Raw genomic sequence first — 7,615 nt, 5'->3', positions numbered from 1 at the left:
TTTGAGCCTGCCACTTTTGGACTCTCGCTTGCTGAGATGTTCCAGCGAGTGTCTCTGTAGATCTTAGAAAACTATTTCTTGATTTAAGTAGTTGACATGCTGGCTGATATCCAAACAGGGGATGAGCTGGAGATGTCTCTGCCTTGGTCCTTTCACTATTGGCTGCTACTTTCCGGCGGATGTCAGGTGGTGCAATACCGACTAAGCAGTGTAATTTCTCCAGTGGTGACACCCCGTGATAATGCGGCATGTCTCATTAAGAGACACATCCACTGTTTTAGTGTGGTGATATGCATACTCAGCAGCAGAGTAGCATAGCGCAAGGGCAGATGCCTTCACTGTGTCTGGTTGTGATCCCCAGGTTGTGCCAGTCAGCTTTCATATGATATTATTTCTAGCACCCACTTTTTGCTTGATATTCAGGCAGTGCTTCTTGTAGGTCAGGGCACAGTCCAGAGTGGCTCCCAGATATTTGGGTGTGCTGCAATGCTCCAGTGGGATTCCATCCCAGGTAATCCTCAGAGCTCGGGATGCTTGTCTGTTCTTGTGAATTGCTGTTACACAACCTGATGTCACATCAGTGTGAAACTGCAGAGTTCAATATAGCCACATCTCTAGGATAAAAGTTATCGCTCATCCTATTTGTCCTTGTTTTTATCATCCTATATGATCTGCCAGATGGTAATAATTTTTTAAAAAGAATATCCAGGGCGAGATGGATCCTTAAGAATATTTTGAGCTTTCTTAAGGCAGCGGGAATAATAAAGTTCTTCCAGAAAGGAGGGAGGGCTACCAATAATTCTCTGGGCACTAGTGGTAACCTTCTGGAGCACCCTCCTCTTTGCTATTGTGCAATTAGCAAATAATACACAGATGCAATAGGTTAGAACACTCTCTATAGCAGGGCTCCGCAAACTTTTTAAACAGAGGGCCAGGTCACAGTCCCTCAAACTGTTGGAAAACTGGATTACAATTGCAAAAAAAAATATGAATGAATTCCTATACACACTGCACATATCTTACTTGTAGTGCAAAAAAACACTTCAAAACAATACAATAATTAAAATGAAGAACATTTTTAACAAATATAAACTTATTAGTATTTCAGTGGGAAGTGTGGGCCTGCTTTTGGCTGATGAGATAGGATTGTTGTTGTTGTTGTTGTGTGCTTTTCCCTGAGTGAGGGCCAGGTAAATGACCTTGGAGGGCTGTATCTGGCCCCCGGGCCTTAGTTTGAGGACCCCTGCACTAGTGTGTCCTGGCACAGTTTGGAAAGCTCTGCTCTAGATCGTAGAATGATGGTTTGACACCACTTGAATTCCCATGGCTTAATGCTGTGCAATCTTGGGATTTATAGCACTAGAGGGTTTGGGTTTTTTTTGCAAAGAAAGCTAAAGAAACTGCATGAAATATAGATGCACCCCTAGATGCTGCACATTCAATCAACTGATTCTATTCACTCAGACCTGAATGCCCAAGAAAACACATGACTACATACTAAAGGGGACTGAGTACTCCTTTGCATGTGCAAAGTGCCCCACCATTTAGAAAGCCTTGTTGGGTTGCAGGCATGTGTCCATACAAAACATGTTTAAAACTCCTCCTTAACTAGAATCAATATATCACTGGCAATGCTTTCTTCCATCAACCAACAAAATGTGGGGCCTTCCAAGCTGTTCTAACTACAACTTTAAACTCTCCTTTGATTTATGCTTACATGCCAGACCCCTTTGAGAGCGCTCCCAAAGACCTCGGTGGGTGTCCTCTATTGTACTCCAGACTCCAGTTGCAGTCGCCAAGTGCTGAATTTTGAAATTCATTACCCAGGCAGATCTTCGCCTTTCAAAGAGAAGCTACTACATACCAACAAAGTTTACTCCTACCCTGGGACTCAGTAGATTCAAAGTCAGGCTAGAGTTCAGTTCTCTCCTAAGCCACCAAATGTCCCATTGTGTTCCCAAGAGAAGAATTGTAGGCTTGAGACAGGACAGCGCCACAATCCGATGCTTTAATAGAGTAGATGCAGACAGAAGGAAAAACAGCTTGGCTCCCCTTCTTGTCCCAGCTCTAATCCATTCTTCTCCTCAAGGCCACAATGTGCTTTGAGAGTCTTTTATCCCCAGGACTTGGGTCACTGAGGATGGAAACTGATCCCCTGAAGGGAACTTTGGAGAATCAGGACAGTTGCTGCTGTTGCAACTGAAAACAGGATGTTGGGCAGACACTTATTCTCTGGAAAAGCCAGGGCACAAAGTCACTCCATGAAATTGATGGGTAGCAGATTCGGGACAGAATGAAACAAAGCATTTTTTCATCCAATAAACAAACAATTAAACAAAGTATTTTTTTCATCCACTTGTGGAATTCGCTACCACAAGAAGTAGAAATGGAGGTTTTGCTGGCTGTCTTTAAAATGGGATTGGGCAAGTATATGGAGAAGTAGAGTATCAGTGTCATCCATACTCATGAGCCTTTATACATCTTTTGCATATTGTTTTAAGTGTAGAGCGATCACAGCTGACTGCTAAAAGTAAGCTATGATCGCTCTACACTTAGAAAAAAGCATAGAAAAGTTACTTTAGGGAATGAGAGGTCCCAGAATTCCAAAATTCTGGAGACTGCTGTTCAAATAGGTAGTGTTTCCATGCTCTGATTTACAGAGAGTTCAAGATCGTCTGAGGAGGCCCTGCTCTCGATCCCACCTTCTTCACAGATTTATTTATTTAGGGCTTTTATATCCCGTCCTATCTCAACCTCCGCAGAGGGAATCAGGACGGCTAACAAATCGGCACCCATGGCGCCCACATCAAAACATGAATATACAATTTAACAATATAATAAAACAGTAATATAAGCAGTATAAACAGTATAAAACCATATAAACAATACAAAAGCAGTATAAAAACAGACAACAAACAGTCAGCGGTCACCGATTTAAACTTTATCCAGGGGCAGTCCATCAGTTCTATATAGGTCAGCATGTTAGCAAGTCAGCCTACTCTCCCAAAGCCTGATCTCATAGCCAGGATTTTATTTATTTCCAGAAGGACAAGAGGGATGCAGCCGATCTAATTTCACTTAGGAGGGAGATGTGTTTGGCAGGAATGAGAGACAGGGCCTTCTCAGTGGCAGCCCCTTGGCTGTGGAATGCGTTTCCCAGGGATATTAGATCGCCCCCCTCCCTCTTAACATTTTGCAAAGAAGTTAAAACCTGGTTTTTCGAGCAATGTAACAGGCAGAGATAAACCCACAAAACGACTGGACGATGTGATTTAATAATGATTTTTAGTAAGGAGACGCTGAGGATATATGTTTTTATTGTTTTTCTTGACTTGATATGAATTTATATTTTATATGCTAATGTTTTTCATTGTTTTTATGTTGTTGTGGGCATTGAAATGTAAACTACCCTGAGTTGCCCTCAGGCTGAGAAAGGCGCTATATAAATTTGGTAAAGAAATAAATAATAAACCAATATGTTATCTTACCACTAAACAGGTTGGCTTCACACTTTCCATGTCACCTACCTGGCCACTTTTGGGAAATGGATGCTGGTACAATGGACCACTGGCTTCAGGCATGTATCCGGGGGGGGGGGGGGGGCTCGGGGGGCTTCAGCCCCCCCTGAAATTCTCATGGTGGTTCGCGAAAAGGCCTTACTGGTGCATTATTTAAACTGTTATGTTTATTCATATCATGATCTGATAACCATACTCAATATATCCCATATGCATGAGGGTATTGGGATGATACAAAAGGTTTGCTAGGCTAGACCCTCTTTCACTCAGACTCAGCCCCCCCGAAACTCACCCCCCCCGAACCCCCCTGAAAAAAATTCACACACCCCCCCCCCCCCAAAAAAAAAAAAAAACGAAATCCTGGCTACGGGCCTGACTGGCTTGATCACATATGCACTTTAGTATCACTTCCCTTATGGAAATCTGTTTGCGCTTTTAATAAATTCCTGCTTGGGAGTCTTTTGGCCATAGCAGTTTCTTCCCTATCACTACACTACTGTCACAAAAGGAGTACATACCTGTATGTAAGACAAGAAAGTCCTGGCCATAGGTGACATACATCACTTTGGTCAGATTTTTGCTATGACAGTAAAGCGAAGCAAAAGCCAAGTTCTCTAACATATTTACCCAGCCTTTTCTGGTCCCTCAAGGAGGAGGTCAGGCATTTCCACGCTGATGCACCATGACTTCTGTAATAAGAGACAGTCTGTAAACAAAAGCAGGTGGTTCTGGTTTCTCTGACTGTCATGCAAATTTATACAGCTCTGAATATTGATGCCAGGAATATTCCTGGAGCCTCTGGAACTGATCATTTGTAATTTCCCCAAAGCTATTGGGTTGATTTATAAGATAAAGAAATGCTGTGAAGCCATGGGCAGAGCCTGCTTTTACTGTGCCAAAAATCCTCCAAAATCAGCTTACGTGTGAGATTTAATTTGAAGCAGGAATGAGCCCTTTTTAATGCCAAGGCCCAGCTCCAGAGTACATAAACAGGTCATTAATATGTTTGCACTACTATCTCCTGCTAAAGAGAGACTGTCCTCCAAACTCTTGGGAGATCTATGCAAATTAAGGCAGCGCAAATCAAAGCAGTGGTCCCATTGGCTGCCAGTCTTCAGTGAGCTTCCAGGATACTCACAAAAAAGTCATAAATGAAAATGAATACAGTGTTGGTCTCTGGCACACAGGGGTGGGGGATACTGCTTGTTCCTTCTTTGAAGCAAAACTTGAGCTTCACATGTCCCAGGAAATAACTTGATTCCAAGTAAAAACATTATAGTGTCCAGTGCTATTTTAAGCTCTGGCTTTGAGAGCTTTCATATTTTTCTGGACCTCGCCTTGACTCTCTTCCTGCAGCAGCTTGCCTCTCTTGAGAATGTTTTTAACTATGCCAGCTTCCACTTCCATCTAGGATCAGGGTGCAGTATAATCATAGATACCATCATATGGTTTAAAGTTCTTTTGGGGGACCTTCCACACAGTCCTATATCTCAGAATATCAAGCCAGAAAATCCCACAATATCTACTTTGAACTGAATTATCTGAGTCCATACTCAGATAATACGGAATTGTCTGCCTTGATATTCTGGGATATAGGACTGTGTAGAAGGGGCCCTGGGTGCATTGGGTCATACCTGCTGCTGCCTCTGTCCACGCAACCCAATTTTAAGTAGTACCCCCTATTTACTCGAATCTAATGCTCACCTTTTTGGCTAAATTACTTTGTCAAAATTAGGGTGTGCATTGGATTTGTGTCAATCACCTTAGTAATGAGCCAAAACAAAATGGGAGGCTGCTTCAGGAGCACCTGGAGCTCCTATTTCATAGAATCATATGCTCAAGCAGGGAGCTTTGAGATGGTAGAACAGAAGCTCTCTGTAGCTCTAGGTGCTCTTACTGCCTATTGCAGGGAAAACCAGCTGATCCCTAATCCATCTAAAACACAGACATGTGCTTTTCACCTTAAAAACAGACAAGCATCCCGAGCTCTGAGGATTACCTGGGAAGGAATCCCACTGGAGCATTGCAGCGCACCCAAATACCTGGGAGTCACTCTGGACCGTGCTCTGACGTACAAGAAGCACTGCCTGGATATCAAGCAAAAGGTGGGTGCTAGAAACAATATTATGCAAAAGCTGACTGGCACAACCTGGGGATCACAACCAGACACAGTGAAGACATCTGCCCTTGCGCTATGCTACTCTGCTGCTGAGTATGCAAGCCCAGTGTGGAACACATCTCACGATGCTAAAACAGTGGATGTGGCTCTTAATGAGACATGCCGCATTATCACGGGGTGTCTGCGCCCTACATCACTGGAGAAATTACACTGTCTAGCCGGTATTGCACTACCTGACATCCGCCGGGAACTAGCAACCAATAGTGAAAGGACTAAGGCAGAGGCATCTCCGGCCCACCCCATTTGGGTATCAGCCAGCACGCCAACGACTTAAATCAAGAAATAGTTTTCTAAGATCTACAGAGACACTCAGCAAGCGAGAGTCCAAAAGTGGCAGGCTCAAACCCAGAACCTCAATCAATGGCTGATACCAAATGAGAGATTCCCTCCTGGGCACATAGAAAACTGGGCGACTTGGAAGGCGAACAAACTGCGCTCTCGCACCATGAGATGCAGAGACAACCTTAAGAAATGGGGCTACAAAGTGGAATCCACGACATGCGAGTGTGGAGAAGAGCAAACCACTGACCACCTGCTGCAATGCACCCTGAGCCCTGCTACATGCACAATGGAGGACCTCCTTGCGGCAACACCAGAGGCACTCCAAGTGGCCAGATACTGGTCAAAGGACATTTAATAGAATACCAAGTCTGCAAACTTTGTGTTTTGTTTGTTTGTCTGTTTTTTAATGCAATACAACTGTTTTGGTTTGCTCCTGACACAACAGATAAATAAACCCAGTTCAAAGCAGATATTGTGGGATTGTCTGTCTTGATATCCTGGGTTATATTACATTGTTGAAGGGCCGAGTCTACACTGCCATACAACCCAGTTTAAAGCTGATAATCTGCATTTTATACAGTTGTGTGGGGGTCCTTCCACACAACTGAATAAAATCCCACATTATCTGCTTCAAACTGGAATATATGGCAGTGTGGACCCAGGGCCCTTCCACACAACCCTTGTTGTTGTTCATTCGTTCAGTCATCTCCGACTCTTCGTGACCTCATGGACCAGCCCACGCCAAAGCTCCCTGTCGGCCGTCACCACCCCCAGCTCCTTCAAGGTCAGTCCAGTCACTTCAAGGATGCCATCCATCCATCTTGCCCTTGGTCGGCCCCTCTTCCATTTACCTTCCACTTTCCCCAGCATCATTGTCTTCTCTAGGCTTTGCTGTCTCCTCATGATGTGGCCAAAGTACTTCAACTTTGTCTCTAGTATCCTTCCCTCCAGTGAGCAGCCGGGCTTTATTTCCTGGAGGATGGACTGGTTGGATCTTCTCGCAGTCCAAGGCACTCTCAGAACTTTCCTCCAACACCACAGCTCAAAAGCATTGATCTTCCTTCGCTCAGCCTTCCCTAAGGTCCAGCTCTCACATCCGTAGGTTACTACAGGGAATACCATGGCTTTGACTAGGTGGATATTTGTTGACACAACCCTATAACCCAGAAAATCAAGGCAGAAAATCTCACATTATCTCAGTGTGGACTCAGATAACCCAGTTCAAAGCAGATATTATGGGATTTTCTGCCTTCATATCCTGGGATATAGGGCTGTGTGGAAAGGCCCTGGGTTATCTGAGTCCACACTACCATATATTCGAGTTCAAAGCAAATAATGTGGGATTGATATTCTTGATATTCTGGGTAATTGGGCTGTGTGGAAGGGCCCCTTATCTCACTGTTGTCAAGGCAACGGACCCTATTCTTCCCTTATCCGCACTGAGGATGAAGGAGTAGCTAAAGCACCCAAAGAAGGCGTCTCTCGGTGTTTGGTAACCAAGCAACTTCTAAACTGAAAGCTGTCCCCACCAATCAGAAGCAACTGAGAAAGCCTGGCACGCGCGAGCGGAGACTTCAAACTGTTGAGGCCTGTGTTGGTTTTTTGGTAGCGAGAGCGCGTGCTCGGCCGATTGACT

Source organism: Anolis sagrei, chromosome 2 (genome assembly GCF_037176765.1).
Source record: "Anolis sagrei isolate rAnoSag1 chromosome 2, rAnoSag1.mat, whole genome shotgun sequence".
Classification (NCBI taxonomy): Eukaryota; Metazoa; Chordata; class Lepidosauria; order Squamata; family Dactyloidae; genus Anolis; species Anolis sagrei.
Note: the sequence above shows the minus strand (reverse complement) of the source record.